This window comes from Lithobates pipiens, unplaced genomic scaffold (genome assembly GCF_037356315.1).
Source record: "Lithobates pipiens isolate NorthernLeopardFrog02 unplaced genomic scaffold, aLitPip1_a1.2 Scaffold_22, whole genome shotgun sequence".
Taxonomy (NCBI): Eukaryota; Metazoa; Chordata; class Amphibia; order Anura; family Ranidae; genus Lithobates; species Lithobates pipiens.
The window spans coordinates 344,015,350-344,029,742 of record NW_027507784.1 but is presented as its reverse complement, the minus strand read 5'-3'; positions in this window follow the sequence as shown (position 1 = coordinate 344,029,742).

Genomic DNA, 14,393 nt, shown 5'->3' with positions numbered 1-14,393 from the left:
AATATGTCATCTGTCTCAGTTAGGAGTTATGCTAAGGCTGTGTAGGGACAAAGTCATGCTACTGCTGGCAGGGAGCCAGTTGTGCGACTTTCACCTAACGCACCTTCCTCCTTTAAATGCAGGAATGCTGTACAGCTCAGATGGGAAGGAGGAGGTATTCCACCTCTACGGAGGGAGGTTGTGGATAAGATCCTAGCCATGGGATTTAAGGCAGAGGATATTTTTACTCTTATCAGTCCGGCTGGATCCTATGAATATGATTTGTCATTTGTGCATCCAGACTCACTGGATCTGTTTTGGGAGCGGTTTGAGCGTGTATATAGGGGCCAGCCAGACTGGAAGGGGCTTGTCCCTAAAGTTGTCTCACGACAACCCGTGATAAAGCATGTGACTATCTTGACTAGGAATAGGTTTATATAGAAATTGTCCGATGTGTCCGCCATAATGTCGCAGTCACGATAAAAATCGCTGATCGCCGCCATTACTAGTAAAAAAAAAAAAAATTTATAAAAATGCCATAAAACTATCCCCTATTTTGTAGATGCTATAACTTTTGCGCAAACCAATGAATAAACTCTTATTGCGATTTTTTTCTTTTTATACCAAAAATATGTAGAAGAATACGTATCGGCCTAAATGGAGGAAAAAAAATTTAAATATTTTTGGGGGATATTTATTATAGCAAAAAGTAAAAAATATTGATTTTTTTTTCAAAATTGCCATTCTTTTTTTTTTGTTTATATCGCAAAAAAAAACACAGGGGTGATCAAATACCACCAAAAGAAAGCTCTATTTGTGGGGGAAAAAAAGGACGTCAATTTCATTTGGGAGCCACGTCGCGCGACCGCGCAATTGTCAGTTAAAGCAACGCAGTGCAGAATCGCAAAAAAAACGCTGTGGTCAGGAAGGGGGTAAATCCTTTCCCGGGGCTGAAGTGGTTAATAGTCGCAAGTAGAAATTGAATAGCTAAATAAAGTCAGGAAAATTCTCGTACGACAGAAAAAAAAAAAAAAAAATGGGAAGTGATGTCACGTCTTGTAATGTATTTGTATTGAATTTTCGGAACGACAATCATACCGACTAACCGAAAATCGCACAGTCTGGAATTGTACGAGGAAAATTTTCGCGCATGTCCGATCGAATAAGATCGGATGAACGGTCGTGATCGGCTGTCGAACGTAGTGTACTCACGATCCGAAAATCGCACGATCCTTCCTCGGGCGACCGCTTTCGTGCGATATTCGGATCGTGTGTTACGGGCCATTAGTGTGCTTTCTGTCTGTCAGCATGAGTCCCCTCTGACAAGTTGATAAAGGGAGCTCCAGCACGCAGCCTGTGATTGACAGCCTCAGCTCTGTTCCTGTGTTCTGTGTGTAGAGGGGGAGGTGGGAGGGTTATCTCTTCCTCCAATCAGCTCTCAGATCTCTCCTCACCGAGCTGTGCAGAGTGTAACTTCAGCTCTCCGCTTTTTTTTTTTTTTTTCTGACCACACAGACAAGCTTTATAAATTCTGCACTTTGAACAGGCGTAGAGAAGACTGCAGATAGACAGATACAACTTACGGAGGGGGATTTGTTTCAAATGAGAGCAGTCACTTCACTCGGTATATGCGAAGGGTTTACAACCAGTATAAGGTAACAAAAACGACGGCTTTAGTGCAAGCCTAGACCTCTCATTCCTGGAGGGGGGAGGCCGAGACTTGTAGGTAAGCCTGCTGCTCACAGCATTATGACATCATTATGACAAGGCTCCACCCCCTCCCCCTCCAACCGCCCCATCTTTGCTGGCTTAAGTGCAACTTTAAAATATATTTATTGCTTGTTCTGGTTGCATCATTTGTAGAACACGGTGGAGACGCGTGATCTCTGCCATCCCACAGCCATGGAGCAGATGGGAAATGTCCCAATATTGGGGGATGAGTGATTTTGGAATCGTTTTGCAGAAGAAGTCATTCTCAGATTTTCACACAATGAGGTGCTGTGAAAAAAATTCGCTATAAATAAATAAAAAAAAATAATAATAATAAAAAAAAAAAGAATCTACTCTTCTTTATTTGGAAGGCGTTTTTAATTTCTGGGTGTATTTATTTATTTTCGCACCTCCGCGTTGCAATATCCAGCGTAACGTTGCAATGGGGGCCCCATTCATTCTGAACGGCTTCCCAGCTCGCCGGGGGGAAAATTCATCGCGTCCTTTCGTTACGAATTAAAATGCGGACTAATTTTAGTTTTTTCGCGGAAATTTGGATGTATCCGAATTTCCAAAATTAGAATAGTACCGAATTTAAAACGAATCCGAAATAACATCGTTTTCATATTTCCAAAGAGAATAAAATAGAATAGAAAATAAAAGGATAGAAAAAAAAAATTACACTAGAAAAAATATAACGGAAAATAAAAGAATAGAATAAAACAGAACAAAATAAAACAGAATACAAAAGAATAGAATAAAATAGAAAAAAATACAGAACAAAATAGAATATAAAATAAAATAATAGAATAGAAATATAGTGTGCAAATAGTTTTCATATATCCAAAGAGAATAAAATAGAATAGAAAATAAAAGAACAGGATAGAAAAAAAAATGACACTAGAAAAAAATATAACAGAAAATAAAAGAATAGAATAGAATAAAACAGAACAAAATAGAATAGAAAATAAAAGAATAGAATATAATAGAAATAGAGTGCAAAAATGTATTTCAAATCTCCAAAGAGAATAAAACAGAATAGAAAATAAAGGGATAGAACAGAAAAAAATAATAATAGACTAGTACAAATATAACAGAAAATAAAAGAATAGAATAAAACAGAACAAAATAGAATATAAAATAAAATAATAGAATAGTATAGAAATAAATAGAATAGAATAACATAGAATAGAACGCATTTGAATTTGAATACATCAGAAAATAATATGATAGAAATAAATAGAATAGAAAAAAAAATAGAATAGCAAATAATAGAATTAAAAAAATAGAATAGAAAGAATATAACCATTTCCCGAAATTCAAATATAATCAGTTTGAATTTGAATAGAATAGAAAAGAATAGATTAGAATAGGAAGATGGTTATATTCATTCTATTCTATTTTATTCCGTTTTTTTTTCTATACCATTGTGCTATTTTCTATTCCACTCTATTCAAATTTGAATTGTTTATATTTGAATATTGATAAATGGGTATATTATTTCTATTCTATTCTATTTTTTTTTAATTCTAATATTTAGTATTATTATCTATTCGAATTTCAGAAGATGGTCATAATCTTTCTATTTTATTATATTCTTATTTTTAGTCTATTAAATTTTTTTCTATTCTATTCCATTCTATTCTGTTCTTTTATTTTCTATGCTATTTTGTTCGGTTTTACTCTATATTTATATTATATTCTTTTCTATTCTATTTTATTTTTTTCTATTCTATTCCTTTATTTTCTATTCTATTTTATTCTCTTTATTCTTTGGAAATTAGAAAACTATTCGAAATTGATTCAGAAACGTTACGAATCAATCCAAATTTGAGAAATTTGAATCGAAATTAAACGAAACGGAAACAAATTAAAGGAATGAAACTAATTTAACTAAACAAATTTATGTAACTAGCGAATCAAAACAAAACTACACATGTCTATCATGTAGCACAATGCACTAAAGCAGGGGTCTCCATACTTTCTAAACAAAGGGGCAGTTTACTGCCCTTTAAACTTTAGTGGGGGGGGGGGGGCGGATTGTGACCAGTGGCAGTAAAAAAAGGTCCCAAAGTCACTGGGAAAAACCAATGCCCCATCTTTGGTGTCAGTGGGAGGCGTTGTGCCCCATCTTTGATGTCAGTGGGAGGAGTTATGCCCCATCTTTGGTGTCAGTGGGAGGCGTTGTGCCCCATCTTTGGTGTCAGTGGGAGGCGTTGTGCCCCATCTTTGATGTCAGTGGGAGGAGTTATGCCCCATCTTTGGTGTCAGTGGGAGGCGTTGTGCCCCATCTTTGGTGTCAGTGGGAGGCGTTGTGCCCCATCTTTGGTGTCAGTGGGAGGCGTTGTGCCCCATCTTTGGTGTCAGTGGGAGGCGTTGTGCCCCATCTTTGGTGTCAGTGGGAGGGGTTGTGCCCCATCTTTGGTGTCAGTGGGAGGAGTTATGCCCCATCTTTGGTGTCAGTGGGAGGCGTTGTGCCCCATCTTTGGTGTCAGTGGGAGGCGTTGTGCCCTATCTTTGGTGTCAGTGGGAGGAGTTGTGCCCCATCTTTGGTGTCAGTGGGAGGAGTTATGCCCCATCTTTGGTGTCAGTGGGAGGAGTTATGCCCCATCTTTGGTGTCAGTGGGAGGCGTTGTGCCCCATCTTTGATGTCAGTGGGAGGAGTTATGCCCCATCTTTGGTGTCAGTGGGAGGCGTTGTGCCCCATCTTTGGTGTCAGTGGGAGGCGTTGTGCCCCATCTTTGGTGTCAGTGGGAGGCGTTGTGCCCCATCTTTGGTGTCAGTGGGAGGCGTTGTGCCCCATCTTTGATGTCAGTGGGAGGAGTTATGCCCCATCTTTGGTGTCAGTGGGAGGCGTTGTGCCCCATCTTTGGTGTCAGTGGGAGGCGTTGTGCCCCATCTTTGGTGTCAGTGGGAGGCGTTGTGCCCCATCTTTGATGTCAGTGGGAGGAGTTATGCCCCATCTTTGGTGTCAGTGGGAGGCGTTGTGCCCCATCTTTGATGTCAGTGGGAGGAGTTGTGTCCCATCTTTGGTGTCAGTGGGAGGAGTTGTGTCCCATCTTTGGTGTCAGTGGGAGGAGTTGTGTCCCATCTTTGGTGTCAGTGGGAGGAGTTGTGCCCCATCTTTGGTGTCAGTGGGAGGCGTTGTGCCCCATCTTTGGTGTCAGTGGGAGGCGTTGTGCCCCATCTTTGGTGTCAGTGGGAGGCGTTGTGCCCCATCTTTGGTGTCAGTGGGAGGTGTTGTGCCCCATCTTTGGTGTCAGTGGAAGGCGTTGTGCCCCATCTTTGGTGTCAGTGGGAGGCGTTGTGTCCCATCTTTGGTGTCAGTGGGAGGCGTTGTGCCCCATCTTTGGTGTCAGTGGGAGGAGTTGTGCCCCATCTTTGGTGTCAGTGGGAAACGTTGTGTCCCATCTTTGGTGTCAGTGGGAGGAGTTATGCCCCATCTTTGGTGTCAGTGGGAAACGTTGTGTCCCATCTTTGGTGTCAGTGGGAGGAGTTATGCCCCATCTTTGGTGTCAGTGGGAGGGGTTGTGCCCCATCTTTGGTGTCAGTGGGAGGAGTTATGCCCCATTGTTTGTCATTAAGAGAAATTATTTCCCATCATTGGAGTCATTGGGCCCCATCGGTAGTGCCATTGTGGGAAATTGTACCCATCATTGGTGTCATTGGAATCTGAATTGGGCCTCATTGTTGGTGTCTTTAAGAGGAAACGCCCCCCCCCCCCCCCCCGTTATTGGTGTCATTGGGGCCTTGTTAGTGTCAGTGTATGAAATATTGCCCCAAGGGCCGGATAGAAGCAAGAAAAGGGCTGCATCTGGCCCCCCCGGGCCGCAGTTTGGAGACCACTGCACCCCCGGAGGTGTGTTTGTGGTCTGGGCCCTTTCACAATGATGCATTTTTGCTGTGTAAGAAAAACGCCATGCAGAGACTATGCTTTGACTCCTCTGGAACTCTTCACACCAGTGCGCTGCGTTTTTTTAAAAGTCCTGCATGCTACATCTTTCCTGCCCCGATTTAAAAAGTGCACCAAATACAGAACTTCCAAATAACTGGAAAACTTCATAAAACCGCGCCCTGGTTGTGTTTTTGGTGCGCTTTTAGAGTCACATGGCCGTGTTTCATAGGTGAATGCTTGGAGTCAAGCAACCAGAAAACACACCAAAAATGCACCAAGAATACATATGCGTTTTTTTCAGCGGAACAGCATAAAAGGTCCATAAAACAGACCCCACCCCCTTCCTGATAAATCTGACTACCTTAATGTATTCTATTAACTAAAGTGAAAGAAGTTCCCCAGACTGAGCGCTGTGTGTTCCCCGCTAGACATGTGCGATTCGTTTTTTTTAACGAACTTCGACAAATTCGTTAATTTGGAAATATCCGAATTAAGGAAAGACCATTAGCCCAACAAATTTTTTTCTGAATATTCATAAATTCGTAAATTCAAAATGCGAAAATCCAAAATTTTGGAAATTCGGAAGTTCAAAACCTTGAAAATAAGAACGAAAGTTCGAAAACCCAAAAATCTGAAACAATAACTATCTAATAATAACTTAACTATTAAATTATAGGTATTGGAATTTCCTTTCAAATTTGGCTGTGAAGGTAACGAATACGAATTTATCCAAAGTTACGAATTATCCGAAATAACGAACGCCGCATCTAAACGAATAGAATGTAACAAATTAATAATAAATAATAACAATAATAAAAAAAAGTTTTTATTATTATTAATATTATTATTATTTAATTTCATTCCGTTCCATTCGTTTAGATACGGCATTCATTATATCGGATAATTTATAACTTTGGATAAATTCGTATTCATTGCGGTCACTAAGAGCCAAATTTGAACGCAAATTCCAATACTTATAATTTAATAGTTATTATTAGTTATTTTTTCAGATTTTCAAATTTTCGGGTTTTCTTATTTTCAGATTTTAGGATTTCCACACTTCTGAATCTTTGAATTTTCCTATCTTCAAATATCTGAATTTCAGATTTTCTGATTTCCGAATTTTTGAAAAAATTTTGTTAAACGTGTTTCCGGCAATTAGAATATTTCTGAATTAACGAATTTGTTGAACAGTTACCAATTATCCGAAATAACGAATGCCGCATCTAAACAAATGGAATTTAACAAATTAATAATAATAAATAATAATAATAAAAAAAACTTTTTGTTATTATTATTTAAATTCCTTCCGTTCCATTCGTTTAGATACGGCATTCGTTATTTCTGATAATTCATAACTTCGGATAAATTTGTGTTTGCTATGTTCACTAACAGCCATATTTGAAATAAAATTCCAATACCGATAATAATAGTTATTTTTGGGTTTTCTTATTTTCGGATTTCCAAGTTTCCGAATCTTTGAATTTTCGTATTTGCGAGACTTCAAATTTCTGAATTTCAGATTTTCTAATTTCCGAATTTTTGAGAAAGTTTGTTAAACGTGTTTCCGGCAATTAGAATATTTTTGAATAAACGAATTTGTCAAACAGTTACGAATTATCCAAAATAACGAATGCCGCATCTAAACTAATGGAACGTAACATATTAATAATAATATATAATAATAATAATAAAAACGTATCATTATTATTTAAATTCATTCCATTCCATTCGCTTAGATATGGCATTCATATTTTGGATAATTCAACTTTGGATAAATTTGTATTCGTTATGTTTACTAACAGCCAAATTTGAAATAAAATTCCAATACCGATAATAATAGTTATTATTAGTTATTTTTTCAGATTTTCAAATTTTTGGGTTTTCTTATTTTCGGATTTTTGGATTTCCAAATTTCCGAATCTTTGAATTTTCGTATTTGCGAGTCTTCAAATTTTTGAATTTTCAAATCTTCAAATTTCTAAATTTCAGATTTTCTGATTTCCGAATTTTCTAAAAAAAAAATTGTTAAATGTGTTTCCGGCAATTAGAATATTTCTGAATGAAAGAATTTGTCGAAAAGTTACAAATTATCCAAAATAACGAATACCGCATCTAAACGAATGGAACGTAACAAATTAATAATAATATATAACAATAATAATAATAATAACTTTTTATTATTATTATTTAAATTCATTCCGTTCCATTCGCTTAGATATGGCATTTATTATTCGGATAATTCATAACTTTGGATAAATTTGTATTTGTTATGTTCACTAACAGCCAAATTTGAAAGGAAATTCCAATACCTATAAATAGTTATTTTTTTAATAGTTACTTATTATTCGTTAGTTAGGTCATTTTTATTTAGGATTTTCTTTCTTATTTTTAGAATTTCTGAATTTACGAATTTTCTCATTTACAAATTTCGGAATGTACAAATTTCGATGAAAAAGAATGACCCGAAAAAAAGAAAATAAATAAACAAATGAAATGAAAACAAACACATTTTTCTTTAGTGCACATGTCTATTCCCCGCTGTTTGGAAACCTGTGCTGCCAATTTTAAGCCAATCTGTGGTTAGAATGTAAAATCCTGTCTTCATTTCCACATTGTATACACAGAGCCTGCCTTCTGAGGGGAGGAGTTTCAGAAGGCGGAGTCAGTACAGGAAACAGTTCTAGCAGAAAGCAAAGTACCATGGGATATGTAGTCCTTAGAAATGGAGGAGAAGCTGCAAAGCATGCTGGGAGTTGAAGATGTGGAAAGAGACCCCAGCAGACAGGCAGCACTCACAACATGAAAGGCGATTTCACAAGTAAGCTTATATTGGATCAGATATTGTTTTTTTTGTGTCAATGCTAATGTTATAAAATGAATGTGTGTGATCATAGATCTCCCATTATAGAAAAGTCATCAGCATCTGCCTGTAAGAAGGTGCTTGTGCTGCTGTTTTATTCATAGCACTATGTAGTTATACAGACAGTTCAGGCTGCCCTGGATGGGAAGAGGTTAACTGTGTCTAGACTTTTCCCGGGCTTTTCTGAGCCCCGCCCCCTTCTGCAAGCCACATAAATAGCAGGGGAGGGCTCAGAGCTTCCTCTCTCTTCCACATGGGATTTCAGGGGAAGGGCTGCTGCAGCATGTAGTCCTGCTGGAGCTCGTGGCTCCTTTCTGGGTCACCCTGCTGGGATTCTCCTTGGAATCAGGAAGGAAGGTATGAGGAAGGTATGAGCTGGGCAGCCTGCATTAGTTATTTAGGGCTGGACTCTGTGAGCTCCTAAACTGTGCTGCTGGATGCTCATTAAAGTTTCATTAACTGTTTCATGCCTGGTCTGAAGTAATTCAAAGGGGTGCATGGTGGTATATGGTATATCTAGAAGAACAGGGTCAGGTCAGTGATAGCTCCCCCTTATATCAGTAACCCCCCCCCCCCCTCCTTACCTTGGTGTATTCACCTGTGGAAGGTGGACTGGGGTCTCTAGAGTCCCCCCCCCCCACATCAGAGTTCCAGATGTTCCCCTAAAAATCAGTGTCCTCAGAGTTACCCTTTATATCAGAGTCTTTATTGTCAGTGCAATGAAAGGGGGAGCCCTGCGGACTCTGATGTAAAGGGGGACTCGGGACCAGTGGTGGCCGTTGGTATTTTTTAGGGGGGCCGTGGCAAACAAACACCCCCAGTCATGTCACCCCCCCCCCTCCGGTCGTGTCACCCGCAACATTTACTGCCACGTCTCCTTGGCCTCACTGCAGTGTCCTCGCCATGCGCCTCCTTCCTCGTCCAATAGGGTAGCTTCTCCTTTCGGCCAATCAGAAAACGGGTCACGGGACCTGCTCCCTGTTTGGCCAGGAGGCAGAATCAGTGTGACAATAGTGAATATTTATTCGATATTGTCACACAACTGAGTGTCCTCGCCATGTGTCTCCCCTTCGGCATCACAGCGATGTCCACGCTGGGTTTCTCCTCCTCCCCATCACGGCGGTGTCCTCACTGGGCGTCTCCTTCTCACCATCACGGCGGTGTCCTCACTGGGCGTCTCCTTCTCACCATCACGGCGGTGTCCTCGCTGGGCGTCTCCTTCTCACCATCACGGCGGTGTCCTCGCTGGGCGTCTCCTCACTATCATGGCGGTTTCCTCGCTGGGCGTCTCCTTCTCACCATCACGGCGGTGTCCTCGCTGGGCGTCTCCTTCTCACCATCACGGCGGTGTCCTCGCTGGGCGTCTCCTTCTCACCATCATGGCGGTGTCCTCGCTGGGCGTCTCCTTCTCACCATCACAGTGGTTTCCTCGCTGGGCGTCTCCTTCTCACCATCACGGCGGTGTCCTCGCTGGGCGTCTCCTTCTCACCATCACAGTGGTTTCCTCGCTGGGCATCTCCTTCTCACCATCACGGCGGTGTCCTCGCTGGGCGTCTCCTTCTCACCATCACGGCGGTGTCCTCGCTGGGCGTCTCCTTCTCACTATCATGGCGGTTTCCTCGCTGGGCGTCTCCTTCTCACTATCATGGCGGTGTCCTCGCTGGGCATCTCCTTCTCACCATCATGGCGGTGTCCTCGCTGGGCGTCTCCTTCTCACCATCACGGCGGTGTCCTCGCTGGGCGTCTCCTTCTCACCATCATGGCGGTGTCCTCGCTGGGCGTCTCCTTCTCACTATCATGGCGGTGTCCTCGCTGGGCATCTCCTTCTCACCATCATGGCGGTGTCCTCGCTGGGCGTCTCCTTCTCACCATCATGGCGGTTTCCTCGCTGGGCGTCTCCTTCTCACCATCACGGCGGTGTCCTCGCTGGGCGTCTCCTTCTCACCATCACGGCGGTGTCCTCGCTGGGCGTCTCCTCACCATCACAGTGGTTTCCTCGCTGGGCATCTCCTTCTCACCATCACGGCGGTGTCCTCGCTGGGCGTTTCCTTCTCACCATCACGGCGGTGTCCTCGCTGGGCGTCTCCTTCTCACTATCATGGCGGTGTCCTCGCTGGGCGTCTCCTTCTCACCATCACGGCGGTGTCCTCGCTGGGCGTCTCCTCACCATCACAGTGGTTTCCTCGCTGGGCATCTCCTTCTCACCATCACGGCGGTGTCCTCGCTGGGCGTCTCCTTCTCACCATCACGGCGGTGTCCTCGCTGGGCGTCTCCTTCTCACTATCATGGCGGTGTCCTCGCTGGGCGTCTCCTTCTCACCATCACGGCGGTGTCCTCGCTGGGCGTCTCCTTCTCACCATCATGGCGGTGTCCTCGCTGGGCGTCTCCTTCTCACCATCACAGTGGTTTCCTCGCTGGGCGTCTCCTTCTCACCATCACGGCGGTGTCCTCGCTGGGCGTCTCCTTCTCACCATCACAGTGGTTTCCTCGCTGGGCATCTCCTTCTCACCATCACGGCGGTGTCCTCGCTGGGCGTCTCCTTCTCACCATCACGGCGGTGTCCTCGCTGGGCGTCTCCTTCTCACTATCATGGCGGTTTCCTCGCTGGGCGTCTCCTTCTCACCATCACGGCGGTGTCCTCGCTGGGCGTCTCCTTCTCACCATCACGGCGGTGTCCTCGCTGGGCGTCTCCTTCTCACCATCACGGCGGTGTCCTCGCTGGGCGTCTCCTCACCATCACAGTGGTTTCCTCGCTGGGCATCTCCTTCTCACCATCACGGCGGTGTCCTCGCTGGGCGTCTCCTTCTCACCATCACGGCGGTGTCCTCGCTGGGCGTCTCCTCACCATCACAGTGGTTTCCTCGCTGGGCATCTCCTTCTCACCATCACGGCGGTGTCCTCGCTGGGCGTCTCCTTCTCACCATCACGGCGGTGTCCTCGCTGGGCGTCTCCTTCTCACTATCATGGCGGTGTCCTCGCTGGGCGTCTCCTTCTCACCATCACGGCGGTGTCCTCGCTGGGCGTCTCCTCACCATCACAGTGGTTTCCTCGCTGGGCATCTCCTTCTCACCATCACGGCGGTGTCCTCGCTGGGCGTCTCCTTCTCACCATCACGGCGGTGTCCTCGCTGGGCGTCTCCTTCTCACTATCATGGCGGTGTCCTCGCTGGGCGTCTCCTTCTCACCATCACGGCGGTGTCCTCGCTGGGCGTCTCCTTCTCACCATCATGGCGGTGTCCTCGCTGGGCGTCTCCTTCTCACCATCACAGTGGTTTCCTCGCTGGGCGTCTCCTTCTCACCATCACGGCGGTGTCCTCGCTGGCCGTCTCCTTCTCACCATCACAGTGGTTTCCTCGCTGGGCATCTCCTTCTCACCATCACGGCGGTGTCCTCGCTGGGCGTCTCCTTCTCACCATCACGGCGGTGTCCTCGCTGGGCGTCTCCTTCTCACTATCATGGCGGTTTCCTCGCTGGGCGTCTCCTTCTCACCATCACGGCGGTGTCCTCGCTGGGCGTCTCCTTCTCACCATCACGGCGGTGTCCTCGCTGGGCGTCTCCTTCTCACCATCACGGCGGTGTCCTCGCTGGGCGTCTCCTTCTCACCATCACGGCGGGGGCCTCGCTGGGCGTCTCCTTCTCACCATCACAGTGGTTTCCTCGCTGGGCGTCTCCTTCTCACCATCACGGTGGTGTCCTCGCTGGGCATCTCCTTCTCACCATCACGGCGGTGTCCTCGCTGGGCGTCTCCTTCTCACCATCATGGCGGTGTCCTCGCTGGGCGTCTCCTTCTCACTATCATGGCGGTGTCCTCGCTGGGCATCTCCTTCTCACCATCATGGCGGTGTCCTCGCTGGGCGTCTCCTTCTCACCATCACGGCGGTGTCCTCGCTGGGCGTCTCCTTCTCACCATCACGGCGGTGTCCTCGCTGGGCGTCTCCTTCTCACCATCACGGCGGTGTCCTCGCTGGGCGTCTCCTTCTGATCAGGCTCTAATAGGCATCGAGAAAGGCGTTTGCGTTTGCAGTTCACTCAGCTGTGTTAGAAAACTATAACAGCTCTCCGCCAATCAGGTGCTCGGGTCTGTTACCTGTTACCCAATTGGCTGAAACTACAGGCGCCGCTATTGGACGCCTATCAGGGGGAGAGGACGGGAGATGAGGACAGCAGGAGATGCACGAAGGACCCCGCTCGTCGCTGTCACTCGCTACCCCACCAAGACAAGGTAAGTGCCGGGCGGGCTGGGGTCCCACTGGGGGCATTCAAGGGCACACTGGTAGCATTTTATGGGCACATTGGCAGCATTTGATGGGCACAGTGGCATTGTTTGGCACAGTAGCAGCATTCGATGGGCACAGTGGCAGCGTTTGGCACAGTGACTGCATTTGATGGGCACAGTGGCAGCATTTGATGGCACAGTGGCAGTGTTTGGCACAATGGCAGCATTTGGGCACATTAGCAGCGTTTGGTGGGCACATTGGCAGTGTTTGGTGGGCACAGTGGAAGCGTTTGGCACAGTGGCTGAATTTGTGGACACAGTGGCAGTGTTTGGCACAGTGGCTGCAATTGATGGGCACAGTGGCAGCGTTTGATTGAACAGTGGCTGCAATTAATGATTTTATTTCAAAAACTTTCTGCACCCCCCCCCCCCCCCCCAAAAAAAAAATTTGAGCACCAGCCGCCACTGCCACTGATTACTGTGTAAATGTCACTGGCAGGGAACAGGTTAACACTAGGGGGCATTCAAGGGGTTAAATGTTCCCTAGGAGGGTTTTTCTAACTGTGGGGGGAGGGGACTGACTAGAGGAGGAGAGAGATCGCTGTTCCTGATCACTAGGAACAGCAGATCTCTCTCTCTCTTCTCCCCTGTCAGAATGGGGATCTGTTTGATCACATTGACAGATCCCTGTGCATCGGCTCCGGCGGGGGTGCGCGTGTGCGCGCCTCCAATAGCTCTTAGAGCGGCCGACGTACAATGACGGTGGATCGCGCAGCCACGCCTAACTGCGGCGGCTGGTCTGCAAGTTGTTAAACTCCCCTGTATGCTGTCCTATGTGTCCAGGCGCACATGGACGCTTATTGAAGTTTATCAGCAGGGGAGTTTATGGACCGTTGTCTGAACGCCCTAAAATCGCATTCAAGAGCAGTTCTTCTGATCACAAAAAAAAACGTTGAAAAACGCAGATAAACGCGCCTCTGATCAGCGTTCAGCATTTTTTACATTGCAGAACTGAATGTAAGCTGGGTGTCAAAAAAAAAAAAAAGAAATGCCCAAAACCGCTGACAAACTCTCAAAAACCGATGTTAAAAGCGCGTTTTTAAAGCAGCGTTTTCCTGCCGGCAATCCGACGTCCAGAAAGACTTTTTCTGAACGTCCCGGGTGCACGGAGCCTCATTGTCAAAGCTTCATTGAACAAGCTGAAGTTAGAAGCCGATTGGTTTCTATGCAGAGCTGCACCAGATTTTGTACTCTCCTTTTTTTACTTAATCACCCCCAATGTATCAATTAATTGCTACAATATCACTTTTTTATTTTTCCAGAATCCCGCAGAAGAAGAAGAAGAAATTCAATGTTCTCCGGTGAGCGGTGGATAAAACGATGAAGGAACGATGAAAGAGTGATGGGGGAGCGATGAAGGAGCGATGAAAGAGTGATGGGGGAAAGATGAAGGAGTGACTAAGGAATGATGAAGGAGCGATGAAAGAGTGATGGAGGAACGATGAAGGAGCGATGAAAGAGTGATGGAGGAACGATGAAGGAGCGATGAAAGAGTGATGAACGATGAAGGAGCGATGAAAGAGTGATGGAGGAACGATGAAGGAGCGATGAAAGAGTGATGAACGATGAAGGAGTGATGAAAGAGTGATGGAGGAACGATGAAAGAGTGATGGAGGAACGATGAAGGAGCGATGAAAGAGTGATGGAGGAACGATGAAGGAGCGATGAAAG